Here is a 15334-nt window from a genome sequence, read left to right on the forward strand (position 1 = left end):
ACTTCAGGCTCTTCTACAAAGCCACAGTCATCAAGACAGTATGGTACTGGCACAAAGACAGAAATATAGATCAATGGAACAAAATAAAAAGGCCAGAGATAAATCCACACAGCTATGGACACCGTATCTTCCACAAATTAGGCAAGAATATGCAACGGATTGAAGACAATCTCTTTAACAAGTGGTGCTGGAAAAACTGGTCAGCCACTTGTAAAAGAATGAAACTAGATCACTTTCTAATACCATACACAAAAATAAACTAAAAATGGATTAAAGATCTAAATGTAAGACCAGAAACTATAAAACTCCGAGAGGAGAACATAGGCAAAACACTCTCCGACATAAATCACAGCAGGATCCTCTATGATGCACCTCCCAGAATACTGGAAATAAAGCCAAAAATAAACAAATGGCATCTAACTAAAATTAAAAGCTTCTGCACAACAAAGGAAACTATAAGCAAGGTGAAAAGACAGCCTTCGGAATGGGAGAAAAGAATAGCAAATGAAGCAACTGACAAACTAATCTCAAAAATATACAAGCAACTTACACAGGTCATTTCCAGAAAAACAAATGACTCGATCAAAAAATGGGCCAAAGAACTAAATAGACATTTCTCCAAAGAAGACATACAGATGGCTAACAAACACAGGAAAAGATGCTCAACATCACTCATTATCAGAGAAATGCAAATCAAGACCACAATGAGGTACCATTTCACACCAGTCAGAATGGCTGTGATCCAAAAGTCTACAAGCAATAAATGCTGGAGAGGGTGTGGAGAAAAGGGAACCCTCTTACACTGTTGGTAGGAATGCAAACTAGGACAGCCACTATGGAGAACAGTGTGGAGATTCCTTAAAAAACTGGAAATAGAACTGCCTTATGACCCAGCAATCCCACTGCTGGGCATACACACCGAGGAAACCAGAATTGAAAGAGACACGTGTACCCCAATGTTCATCGCAGCACTGTTTATAATAGGCAGAACATAGAAGCCACCTAGATGTCCATCAGCAGATGAATGGATAAGAAAGCTGTGGTACATATACACAATGGAGTATTCCTCAGCCATTAAAAAGAATACATTTGAATCAGTTCTAATGACGTGGATGAAAATGGAGCCGATTATACAGAGTGAAGTAAGCCAGAAAGAAAAACACCAATACAGTATACTAACGCACATATATGGAATTTAGAAATATGGTAATGATAACCCTGTATGCAAGATAGCAAAAGAGACACAGATGTACAGAACAGTTTTGGACTCTGTGGGAGAGGGAGAGTGTGGGATGATTTTAGAGAATGGCATTGAAACGTGTAAAATATCATATATGATATGAATTGCCAGTCCAGGTTTGATGCATGATACAGGATGCTTGGGGCTGGTGCACTAGGATGACCCGGAGGATGGTACAGGCAGGGAGGTTGGAGGGGGGTTCAGGATGGGGAACACGTATACACCCGTGGCGGATTCATGTTGATGTATGTCAAAACCAATAAAATATTGTAAAGGAATTATCCTCCAATTAAAATAAATAAATTTATATTAAAAATGAATAGAAGTGAAGGGCAAAGAGAAATCAAAAGATATACCCAACTGAATACAGATACTAGCATGGAAAGATAAGAAAGCCTTCTTAAGCTAACAGTGCAAAGAAATGGAGTAAAACAATAGAATGAGAAAGACTAGATATGTCTTCTAGAAAATTCGAGATACCAAAGAAATATTTAATGCAAATATGGGCACAATAAAGAACAGAAATGACAATGACCTAACAGAAGCAGAGATTAAAAAGAGGTAGCAAAAACACAGAAGAACTATACTATAAACACAGTAGAACTATAAGACAAAAGGTCTTAAGAACTAGGATAACCATGCTGATGTGGTCACACATCTAAAATGAGACATCTTGCAGTTTGAAGTGAACTGGGCCTTAGGAAGCATTAATATGAACAAAGTTAGTGGTGGTAATAGAATTCCAGTTGAGCTATTTAAAATCTTAAGTGATGATGCTCTTAAACTACTGCACTTAATATGCACCAGTGAACCATTGAAGTTGCTCAGTCGTGTCCAACTCTTTGCCATCCCATGGACTGTAGCCTACCAGGCTCCTTCATTCATGGAATTTTCCAGACAAGAGTACTGGAGTGGGTTTCCATTTCCTTCTCCAGGGGATCTTCCCAACCCAGGGATTGAACCCAGGTCTCCTACATTGCAGGCAGACGCTTTACCATCTGACCCACCAGGGAAGCCCACCAGGAAATTTGAAAAGCTCACCAATCGTCACAGGACTGGAAAAGGTCATTTATTTCCAATCCCAGAGAAAGGCAATGCCAAAATATGTCCAAATTACTGTACAATTGTGCTAATTTCATATGCTACCAAGTTAATGCTCAAAATCCTTCACACTAGGCTTCAACAGTACATGATACAAGATCTTCCAATATAAAAGCTGGGTTTAGAAAAGGTACAGGAATCAGAGATCAAATTGCCAACATTCCTTGGATCATAGAAAAACAAAGGGATTTCCAGAAAAAAAACATCCACTTCTGCTTCATTGACTATCCTAAAGTCTTTGGCTGTGTAGATTACAACAAACTGTGGATAATTCTTAAAGAGATGGGAATAGCAGACCACCTTACCTGCCTCCTGAGAAACCAGTATGCAGGTCAGGAAGCAGCAGTTAGAAATGGACATGGAACAATGGACTGGTTCCAAACTGGGAAAGGAGTAGTCAAGGCTATATATTGTCACTCTGCTTATCTAACTAATACACTGAGCACATCATGCAAAATGCCAGCCTGGATATGTTATAAACTGGAATCAGAATTGCTAGGACAAATATCAATAACTTCACATATGCAGATGATACCACCCTAATGCCAGAAAGAGAGGAGAAACTAAAGAGCCTCTTGATGAAGCTGAAAGAGGAGACTGAAAAAATCTGGCTTAAAACTCAACATTCAAAAAATGAAGATCATGGAATCTGGTCCCATCACTTCATTGCTAACAGACAGTGAAAAAGTGGATACAGTGGCAGATTTTATTTTCTTGGGCTCTGTAATCACTGCAGATGGTGACTGCAGCCATGAAATTAAAAGACGCTTGCTCCTTGGAAGAAAAGCTATGACAAAACTAGACTGGGTATTAAAAAGCAGAGACATCACTTTGCTAACAAAGGTCTGTATAGTCTGCCAGGGTCCAGCCCCGGTGGATCCAGGGTAATTCGAAGCGGGGATGGAGGGAGCATCCTTGGAATTAATTGCTTAATTAAAGATATGGAGGGAGATTAGAAAGAAATAGCATAGTAGGAAAATTAGTAGAGAAAAAGAGGCTGAATAACTTGATTTACATGGGATACCAATACAGCTTCAAGACAAGAAGCTTCACCACCTACGTAGGCCACCGGTGCCCACTTGAATATCGGACGGTGCCCCGCCTTGGGCTCCCTCTCGCGTGGAACTTAAATGCCAGGGCAAAATTAGCAGGCTTGGCTAGCACCCACGCTCCAGATGGGAATTCAGCCAGAAAAACGGAGAACAAGAAAGAATGACACGGGAGAATCAGGCTTTCCAGAAACTAATCCGATTTCTTTATTTTTAGGTTTGCTTATATACCTTTTGTTACACATAGAGACAACTGGAAATTTTAAAGTCACGTGGGGGTCAGCAGTCCTGACCTTTATCAAAATCAGGTGCTTCATATAAAAGTATACATAAAGGTCTTAGGGGTTTTACATCATCTTCTGGCCATGAGGCCTGCTGACATTTTATGATCCTTGCTTTCTGATAACCAAAAAACTTATTTTCCAGGGGTGATTTTTCTTAAACCAGGCACCACCCTCCAAAGGTACCAGATAAAGTTGCATTCCTATAGGGTGAGGGTGTAGTGGGTTACAACTAAGAAAGGAATTTACTTAGCCTAAGGTTTAACGTGATTAATCTTATAGGTTAATACTTATATCTCCTATATGCTAGTTATATATTCATTAACATGTATAAGGGCAGGAGATTTAGCAGCAAATATTGGCTCGATAAATGAAAAACCCTTCACCAATAAAATTCCTAATCAACCCAGTATACTATACTAATAATTTTATAACTTCTCAAAAGAATCTGTATTTAGAAAGTTTACAGCATATCATGCCTCTCACAGTTGGGAGGCTGTAAACAATCACATGTGGCTGGACGAACCTGTACAGGCAGGCTAGATAACCTTCAGAGGAGTTCGTAAGTTGAAACACTCTTGTTACGACCAGGAATTTTTATTAACTGGAGCTGTAGGTTAACTCCTTCTCTGAGAGAGGTGATGGGGGAGACCCCCCCTTAAAGTCAGAGGTTTAGGTGAGAGAATAAAACAGTTAAGTAGGACTCTGGTTTTGGGGGTAGATGCTCGGGAACAGGGGGTTTCCTGAGGCTCGATCCTGCCTTTGCGTATGCCGAAGCCTCCTTCCTCATGACCTTTGCCATAGGCAGAGTTCCTCACGCTGGCTCCGGCAATAGTTAGTATGGTTTTTCCAGAAATCAGGTACGGATGAGAGAGGTGGACCAATAAGAAGGCTGAGCACCAAAGAATTGATGCTTTTGAATTGTGGTGCTGGAGAAGACTCTTGAAAGTCCCTTGGACAGCAAGGAGATAAAACCCTGTCAATCCCAAAGGAAATAACCCCTTAATATTCACTGGAAGGACTGATGTTGAAGCCAAAGCTCCAACACTTTGTCCACCTGGTGCGAAGAGGTGACTCACTGAAAAAGACCCTGGTACTGGGAAAGATTGAAGACAGTAGGAGAAGGGGGCAGCAGAGGATGAGTTGGATAGAAAGCATCACTGACACAATGGATATGAATTTGAACAAACTCTGGAAAATAGTGGACAACAGAGGAACCTAGCATGCTACAGTCCATGAGGTCACAAAGAGTCAGATATGATTTAGCAAGTGAACAACAACAATAACACTCTTGGTGCCAATGTTAATGAGCTAGAATTAATCAAATTCTTATTACTAAATTAATGCTTTTTAATGCTAATTGCTAAATTAATGCTAGTACAATGAATGTATTTTAATAAGCTAATATGGAATATAGCTGAGCCTAACTGAAATAGAAGTTAGTTCAGTTCAGTTCAGTCGTTCAGGTGTGTCCGACTCTTTGTGACCCCATGAATCACAGCACGCCAGGCCTCACTGTCCATCACCAACTACCGGAGTTCACTCAGACTCACGTCCATCGAGTCCGTGATGCCATCCAGACATCTAATCCTCTGTCGTCCCCTTTTCCTCCTGCCCCCAATCCCTCCCAGCATCAGAGTCTTTTCCAATAAGTCAACTCTTTGCATGAGGTGGCCAAAGTACTGGAGTTTCAGCTTTAGCATCATTCCTTCCAAAGAACACCCAGGGCTGATCTCCTTTAGAATGGACTGGTTGGATCTCCTTGCAATCCAAAGGACTCTCAAGAGTCTTCTCCAACACCATAGTTCAAAAGCATCAATTCTTCGGTGCTCAGCTTTCATCCCAGTCCAACTCTCACATCCATACATGACCACTGGAAAAACCATAGCCTTGACTAAACAGACCTTTGTTGGCAAAGTAATGTCTCTGCTTTTCAATATGCTATCTAGGTTGGTCACAACTTTCCTTCCAAGGAGTAAGCGTCTTTTAATTTCATAGCTGCAGTCAACATCTGCAGTGATTTTGGAGACCCCCTCCCCCCAAATAAAGTCTGACACTGTTTCCACTGTTCCCCCATTTATTTCCCATGAAGTGATAGAAGTTAGTATGTATACAATTAAGATCACTGAGAACTATAGTGTTTAAAAATGTATCTATTTTATTTTTTGCTTTATTTCACCTATTTGGTACTCATATAGTATATATGACATACAGAGATTTTTGTCACTGTACCAAATGATATTCAATTGGTTGTGTCACTAAAACAAATGAAACAATTCAATCAAGTTAATACACATTAAGAATTTTGATTGTGAGGCAATTACTGCATCATATTTAATATATCTCACCCCATCCCCATTGGTTTCTGTCACCAGCAGTTCTATCTGTACCAAGTAGCACTAACTCCTCAGAAAAGAAAACTGAGTCACAATAAGGGGTAATTTAAAATATACTGGCTAAGACGGCTTCACAGCTGAATTCTACCAAAAATTTCGAGAAGAGCTAACACCTATCCTACTCAAACTCTTCCAGAAAATTGCAGAGGAAGGTAAACTTCCAAACTCATTCTATGAGGCCACCATCACCCTAATACCAAAACCTGACAAAGATGTCACAAAAAAAGAAAACTACAGGCCAATATCACTGATGAACATAGATGCAAAAATCGTTGACAAAATTCTAGCAATCAGAATCCAACAACACATTAAAAAGATCATACACCATGACCAAGTGGGCTTTATCCCAAGGATGCAAGGATTCTTCAATATCCGCAAATCAATCAATGTAATTCACCACATTAACAAACTGAAAAATAAAAGCCATATGACTATCTCAATAGATGCAGAGAAGCCCTTTGACAAAATTCAACATCCATGTATGATAAAAAATCTCCAGAAAGCAGGAATAGAAGGAACATACCTCAACATAATAAAAGCTATCTATGACAAACCCACAGCAAACATTATCCTCAATGGTGAAAAACTGAAAGCATTTCCCCTAAAGTCAGGAACAAGACAAGGGTGCCCACTTTCACCGCTACTATTCAACATAGTTCTGGAAGTTTTGGCCACAGCAATCAGAGCAGAAAAAGAAATAAAAGGAATCCAGATTGGAAAAGAAGAAGTAAAACTTTCACTGTTTGCAGATGACATGATCCTCTACATAGAAAACCCTAAAGACTCCACCAGAAAATTACTAGAGCTAATCAATGAATACAGTAAAGTTGCAGGATATAAAATCAACACACAGAAATCCCTTGCATTCCTATACACTAATAATGAGAAAGTAGAAAAAGAAATTAAGGAAACAATTCCATTCACCATTGCAACAAAAAGAATAACATACTTAGGAATATATCTACCTAAAGAAACTAAAGACCTATATATAGAAAACTACAAAACACAGATGAAAGAAATCAAAGAGGACACTAATAGATGGAGGAATATACCATGTTCATGGATCGGAAGAATCAATATAGTGAAAATGAGTATACTACCCAAAGCAATTTACAAATTCAATGCAATCCCTATAAAGCTACCAGCCATATTTTTCACAGAACTAGAACAAATAATTTCAAGATTTGTATGGAAATACAAAAAACCTCGAATTGCCAAAGCAATCTTGAGAAATAAGAATGGAACTGGAAGAATCAACTTGCCTGACTTCAGGCTCTAATACAAAGCCACAGTCATCAAAACAGTATGGTACTGGCACAAAGACAGAAATATAGATCAATGGAACAAAATAGAAAGCCCAGAGATAAATCCACACACATATGGACACCTTATCTTTGACAAAGGAGGCAAGAATATACAATGGAGTAAAGACAATCTCTTTAACAAGTGGTGCTGGGAAAACTGGTTAATCATTTGTAAAAGAATGAAATTAGATCACTTTCTAACACCGCACACAAAAATAAACTCAAAATGGATTAAAGATCTAAATGTAAGATCAGAAACTATAAAACTCCTAGAGGAGAACATAGGCAAAACACTCTCCAACATAAATCACAGCAGGATCCTCTATGATCCACCTCCCAGAATTCTGGAAATAAAACCAAAAATAAACGAATGGGATCTAATTAAAATTAAAAGCTTCTGCACAACAAAGGAAAATATAAGCAAGGTGAAAAGACAGCCTTCTGAATGGGAGAAAATAATAGAAAATGAAGCAACTGACAAACAACTAATCTCAAAAATATACAAGCAACTTATGCAACTCAATTCCAGAAAAATAAACGACCCAATCAAAAAATGGGCCAAAGAACTAAAGAGACATTTCTCCAAAGAAGACATACGGATGGCTAACAACCACATGAAAAGATGCTCAACATCACTCATTATTAGAGAAATGCAAATCAAAACCACAATGAGGTACCACTTCACACCAGTCAGAATGGCTGCGATCTAAAAATCTGCAAGCAACAAATGCTGGAGAGGGTGTGGAGAAAAGGGAACCCTCCTACACTGTTGGTGGGAATGCAAACTAGTACAGCCACTATGGAGAACAGTGTGGAGATTCCTTAAAAAATTGCATATAGAACTACCTTATGACCCAGCAATCCCATTGCTGGGCATACACACCAAGGAAACCAGAATTGAAAGAGACATATGTACCCCAATGTTCATCGCAGCACTGTTTATAATAGCCAGGACATGGAAACAACCTAGATGTCCATCAGCAGATGAAAGGATAAGAAAGCTGTGGTACATATACACAATGGAGTATTACTCAGCCATTAAAAAGGAATTCATTTGAATCAGTTCTGATGAGATGGATGAAACTGGAGCCAATTATACAGAGTGAAGTAAGCCAGAAAGAAAAACACCAATACAGTATACTAACACATATATATGGAATTTAGAAAGATGGCAATGACGATCCTGTATGCAAGACAGCAAAAAAGACACAGATGTGTATAATGGACTTTTGGACTCAGAGGGATAGGGAGAGGGTGGGATGATTTGGGAGAATGGCATTCTAACATGTATACTATCATGTAAGAATCGAATCGCCAGTCTATGTCTGACGCAGGATACAGCATGCTTGGGGCTGGTGCATGGGGATGACCCAGAGAGATGTTATGGGGAGGGAGGTGGGAGGGGGGTTCATGTTTGGGAACGTATGTAAGAATTAAAGGTTTTAAAATTATAAAATAAATAAAATAAATAAAATAAAAATAAAATAAAAAAGAAAAAAATAAAAAATAAAAATAATGATTATGAAAAAAAATAAAATATACTGGCTAGCTTTGTAAGTATAGCATTTGTTGTTGTTTAGTCACTATGTCACTTTCAACTCTTTGAGACCCAATGGGCCTCTGTCCATGGCAGAAGATTTTACAGGCAGGAATACTGGAGTAGGTTGTCATTTCCTTCCCCAGGGCATCATAGATCAGGGATTGAACTCTTGTCTCCTACATTTGCAGGTGGATTCTCTACCACTGAGTCACCAGGGAAGCCAACTATCATATTGTTGTTGTTCAGTCAGTTAGTCCAACTCTTTGTGACCCCATGGACTGCAGCACACCAGGCTTCCCTGTCCTTCACCATCTCCTGGAGCTTTCTCAAACTCATGTCCATTGAGTCATTGATGTCATCCAACCATCCTGTCCTGTTGTCTCCTTCTCCTCCTGCCTTCAATCTTTCCCAGCATCAGAGTCTTTTCTGAGTCGGCTCTTTGCATCAAGTGGCCAAATTATTGGAACTCCAGCTTCAGCATCAGTCCTTCCAATGAGTATTCAGGATTGATTTCCTTTCGGATGGACTGGTTGGGTGTCAAGAGTCTTCTCTAACACCAGAGTTCAAAAACTACAGCATATCTTCATGTTAAATGTAAAGAAGAGAAACAACAAATTCTAATTTGTACTCATAGTAACAGTATATTTCAGTTGGAAGGAACTTTTAAAATCATGTTTTAGATAGGAGAAACTGAGATTCATACAGAGGAGAATCAAGACCTCACTGTCACTTAGTGGTTGGACTAATAATTTACTGCTAAAACCTCTTTCTGTTCATCAGTCAAAAAATGTAAATACATAAATATATCTGTACTAGGATGCAGGGTCAGGATAGGAATCAAGCTTAGGTTGGCAAGTAGATAGATTTCTTAGAGGATATGAAGGTGGTACCTCTCCTCTTGGAGAAAAACTATCTGCATTCTCAGGTAAATAATTACCACTCATATATATTTTATAATTAGAATATGTAAAATATATTTCACATCCATAATCTCATTTGATTTTCACAATATGAACTCTTAAGACAATGGATATAAAACTGCCTTGAAATTTAAAAGTTCTATATCACCTCTATAACTAAAAAAATTATTGTAGCTATACAGAAAAGATTGCTATCTATTTTCCTCCACTTATATTTCCCAGAAGTACCTTAAAAATAAGAAAAGTATAGTCATGAGGCCTAATTCATTCAGATGAACTGTCTGTATGCACTATCCAAGTTTATGAAATAGTCATCACACATACTTGGAGTTTGCAATAAAAATACTTAGCATTTGCAAAATACTTTTAGTTTTTGAAAGCACCTTCAAAGCCATTATTTCATTTATCTTCACAACAGTTCTATGGATATCTCTAGGAAACAGACTCTTACTTTCCTTTACATCAATGTCACAGAGTAGGCAATCAATAAATATTTATTGAAAGAATACATGAATTAAAGGAAAGAAGAATAGATGGATTGTGTGAAAACAAAGGAAATTTCATTTAATATGAAGTCAGCAAGCCAGTAATGGGAAACTATCAGGCACCACCACTCAGATCCCAGGAAGAGAAAAGAAGAATTTCTTATCCATTCATCTGCTGATGGACATCTAGGTTGTTTCCATGCCCTGGCTATTATAAACAGTGCTGCAATGAACATTGGGGTACATGTGTCTCTTTCAGTTCTGGTTTCCTAGATGTCCATCAGCAGATGAATGGATAAGAAAGCTGTGGTACATATACACAATGGAGTATTCCTCAGACATTAAAAATAATACATTTGAATCAGTTCTAATGAGATGGATGAAACTGGAGCCAATTATACAGAGTAAGTAAGCCAGAAAGAAAAACACCAATAGAGTATACTAACACATATATATGGAATTTAGAAAGATGGTAATGATGACCCTGTATGTGAGACAGCAAAAGAAACACAGATGTGTAGTGCAGACTTTTGGACTCTGAGGGAGAGGGTAGGATGATTTGGGAGAATGGCATTGAAACATATATACTATCATGTAAGAAATGAATCGCCAGTCTATGTTCAATGCAGGATACAGGATGCTTGGGGCTAGTGCACGGGGATGATCCAGAGAGATGATATGGGGTGGGAGGGGGGTTCATGTTTGGGAACTCATGTATGCCCGTGGCGGATTCATGTCAATGTATGGCAAAACCAATACAGTATTGTAAAGTAAAATAAAGTAAAAATAAAAATTAAAAAAAAAAGAATTTCTTCTTGCCCAGTCAGTCAATTAGAAGCAGAGTTGGACACGACTGAGCAACTTTCACTTTCTACTTTCACCACCCTCTTAGAAATAGCAACTCCCAACTCACTCTTCTCTATAACAACAAGCCCTTTTCCTCCGTTCTTCAGACTTGCCTATAATGCACCATAGTTTGCTTGTCCCAAACTGCAATTCTCTGCTATTTCTGAATAAATTCATTTTGCTAGTAAAGAACTGATTCTTTTGCTTTTTTTTTTTCTTAAGGTCAACAGTTTCATGGATGTGTAAATTAATAAAAAAGAAGCAGTTATTTATTTTTATTCTATTTCTTGGCAATGCATCTATAATCTGTTTCTCCAACTCTATATATGTAACAATGTTTTAGATGATTAAGTATTCAATCTTGCCTTTATTTTTTAGTACTATAGTTTGAAATCTATTTCCTTTCTGACTTATATTGCCTTCCTATCTTTAGAAATATCCTAATTCAGTATACTTTGCATAACTGAATTAACTCAGACATGAGATTATCTCAATGCTTCCATAAATGGGTGAAAAATATAGATATGCCTACACTTGTTTTTATTTTTTCCTTGCTTATTTTACTGACTATTCTAACTCAGTATTCCTGGATTTTATTTTATTTGAGCCTGTTTATATTCAATATCATGACTTTTCACAGGTTTCCAGTGATTTCATTTCAACCATCACATGACTTTTGCTTTTGAGACAGCTAGGCACCACTGGCTTGGTTTAAGTTGTTCCAATTTTCTCTGGCTTTGTATCTACTGGCCAACACCACTTTACTCCTCCATTTACCCTGACACATGCTATCAAAACTATCAGCAGCAGGTCAAAATATATTAAAATCATGTGCTCTCAGTGATTTGATTTTTTTCCCAAATTTTCTATAATCAGCTTTTTATGTTACATAGTGTTAGTCACTCAGCCATGTCTGATTCTTTGGAACCCTGTGGATTGTACAGGCTCCTTTGTCCATGGGATTCGCCAGGCAAGAATACTGGAGTGGGTCACCATTCCATTCTCTAGGGGCTCTTCCCAATCCAGGGATCAAACCTGGGTTTCCCACATCACAGGCAGATTCTTTACCATATGAGCCACTAGGGAAGTCCTTTTATGTCACCTTGCATGTCTAATACCTAAATTTCCCTTTACTAATGCTTCCAATCACCAAGACAAGCTTATCTTTCAAATTGGAAGTGACTCACAATAATCCATTGGTAATTACTCTGTGACTGACTTTGCTTTACTGTGGTTGTTGTTATTTATTTCTTAACTAGTTAATTTATTTTAATTGGAGGCTAATTACTTTACAATATTGTGGTGGTTTTTGCCATACATCGATATGATCTAACTTAAAAGCTTTTGCACAATGAAGGAAACTTAAAGCAAGGTGAAAAGGCAGCCTTCAGAATGGGAAACAATGATAGTAAGTGAAACAACTGACAAAAAATTAATCTCCAAAATATACAAGCAGCTCATGACTTTGTTTACAGTAGCAAATCACAGCAACAAATTCAACTTTTCCTTTGAAGTTTCTAAGTTGAAACTAATTAGAAAATTGTTCATTATAGCTATTTTACCTGTAAGTATATTTTTTCTGTAAGATGTTTAGAAGGAAAAATAACATTAGTCATAAAATTTCTATTTATGTACTTATTTCAGACTTCAAAGGGAAGTGCAGTCTTTTGTTTTTATTGACAAAAATATCTTTGTCAATAATGAAGACAGAGCTAGAATGACAATACAGTGTAGTAATCCATAGGACTCCAGTGTAATATATAAAATATGATGCACATTACATTATCAGCATTCAGTAAACATTTGGTATTATTCAGTAAACCTACTATGTGCAAGGAACATACATTAAGCTTGACATAATTGATCTATCTTTTATATATTTATCATACCAACTTTATATTAAGATATTATTTTAGGCTAATGAATATAAACAGGAAAATTAGACAATTGCTGTATTGCTGCATAAGTAAAAAAAGTTTTCTCATATTTAATAATGTAGTAGCTCAAATCCCTACAGTTGATTTGTACTTTGGAGCTCAAACAGGTCATTTTATTAGCCCTTATAGCTTACTGACTATGTGTACAAATAACAAATAAATTGATTTTAAAAGTAGGAGTTCAGTTCAGTTCAGTTCAGTTGCTCAGTCGTGTCCGACTCTTTGCGACCCCAAAAGAAAATCAAATTAAAACCTCCAATGCATATATGTTGGTGTTTGCAATAAATTGCAACAGGAGTGGTAAAGTGCACATACTTTATATTTAATCTTATGAAACAAGCATTTTATAATTGTTGCTTTGCCATTGATATGATCTTTAATTTCTTTTGCATGTAATTAGTCAGCAATCTAGTGGTGATCCTATGTTTCATGCAAAAAAATGCTAGTTATCATAACAAATAAAATATTCTGTTCATCAACAGCAAACTAAATCCACTCTATCACTTTGAAATGTGAGCAGAGTTATGAACTCACCTTTGGTGGGTATTCCAATTCTAATTACACTGTGTTCTTATTTGGAGTCACCAAGATCTATTAACCTGTATATTGATGGAACCATATGCATTCTCAGTGCATTCTCAATTTTATTTCTTCAGAGTGAGTTGTTTTACCAAGGAAAAATGTTGGCTTTGGCATTAAAAGTAATGTATTTAACAGTATATTATCTGCTTGAACTTAACCAAATTTTTGACCCTTTTGTGGCTCTAGTTTCTTCAACTAACAAAAAAGGGATAATGATAATACCTGCTCTGCTTACTTTATAGGAATTTTGTGATAACCAAAGGAAATAAATAAATGTGAAAACTGCTTTGTAAACTAAATTGCTAAACAAATTTGAGCTTCTGAGGAAATGATCCACTATATTTTTCCTCTTTTGCAAAGTCTTAGATCTACTGAGTCCAACATATGAATTAGAAAGCAAAGGAATGCAGTAACACCTCAACTGATGAACATATATTATTGAGTGCATACTAGTCAGGGCTTCTCAGGTGGCACTAGTGGTAAAGAATCCGCCTGCAGATGCAGGAGACACAAGAGACTCTGGTTTGATCCCTGGGTCAGGAAGATACCCTGGAGAAGGGCATGGAAATCCACTTCAGTATTCTTGCCTGGAGAATCCCATGGAAAGAAGAGTCTGATGGGCTATAGTCCATAGGATTGCAAAGAACTGGACACAACTGAGTGACTTAGCACACACAGACATACTAATAAAAATCTCCAAGAAAATGTCTGGGTGTACTTACTATTATAAATGTCAATAACACACATGTTTGAAGAGACAATGAACCCTATCCATGACACAACTAATTTCTTTGTCTGTATTTTTTTGGTTCTTGGAATCCATTTAGCATTGAATGTAAAAACATTTAATATCTACAAACACTACTAAATTTTCAGTGTCCAGTATGATTTGTGACAGTAGCATTTACTGACAATGAATAATATGATGTACAGAAGAGCTGTTGCTTTCACTCTGCCCACTCTTTAAATTCTTTGTATAAATCTAAAATTTGTTTTTTTAAGCTGATATTAATTATTTTGTATATTTATCCTGACACCAAATATATGCTGCAATGATATGATCTCTGTCACTTAATCAAACTTCTCTACCTAGTCTTTGCAATAACATTCAAAGATCATTATCAGGAACAAAACAACAAACCTAAAACTCTTGTTCCCTAAAATTAAAAACAAGTTACATGGTCTTTCCCTCCCTTGCTGAAATATGTTGAAAATAAAACTAAAATATTTAGATTGGAAATTTTTATTAGATCTTATTTTCTTTTAAAAATCAACTTCTTTGCTCCTTGTATATATCTCCTGTCAATAAAATGAAAAATGATATAGATTTAGGAGGATAGTGGTCTCAGCGTAGTATCTCTCATATTATTATTCCAGTATCATCTGTTACAAACTAAGTCCAATTCCCACATCTAATTACAAACAGGATTTCAGAGTCATTAAACAAAATACATTTCCATTAGTGCTGCTATAAGAAGATAGAGGAAAAAAGGAAGATTAGTTCATGCTGCAACTCTGTTTTTTTAAGTTTTGAAGATTTAGACCCTGTACTCAGAGAACATAAATTTATAGAAGATCAGCAAGGTTATAGACATGTGAAAATGTTAATTATAAACAGTTTAACAGTGCTACTTGCATTTTTATCACTAGTTT

Source organism: Capra hircus, unplaced genomic scaffold (assembly GCF_001704415.2).
Source record: "Capra hircus breed San Clemente unplaced genomic scaffold, ASM170441v1, whole genome shotgun sequence".
Taxonomy (NCBI): domain Eukaryota; kingdom Metazoa; phylum Chordata; class Mammalia; order Artiodactyla; family Bovidae; genus Capra; species Capra hircus.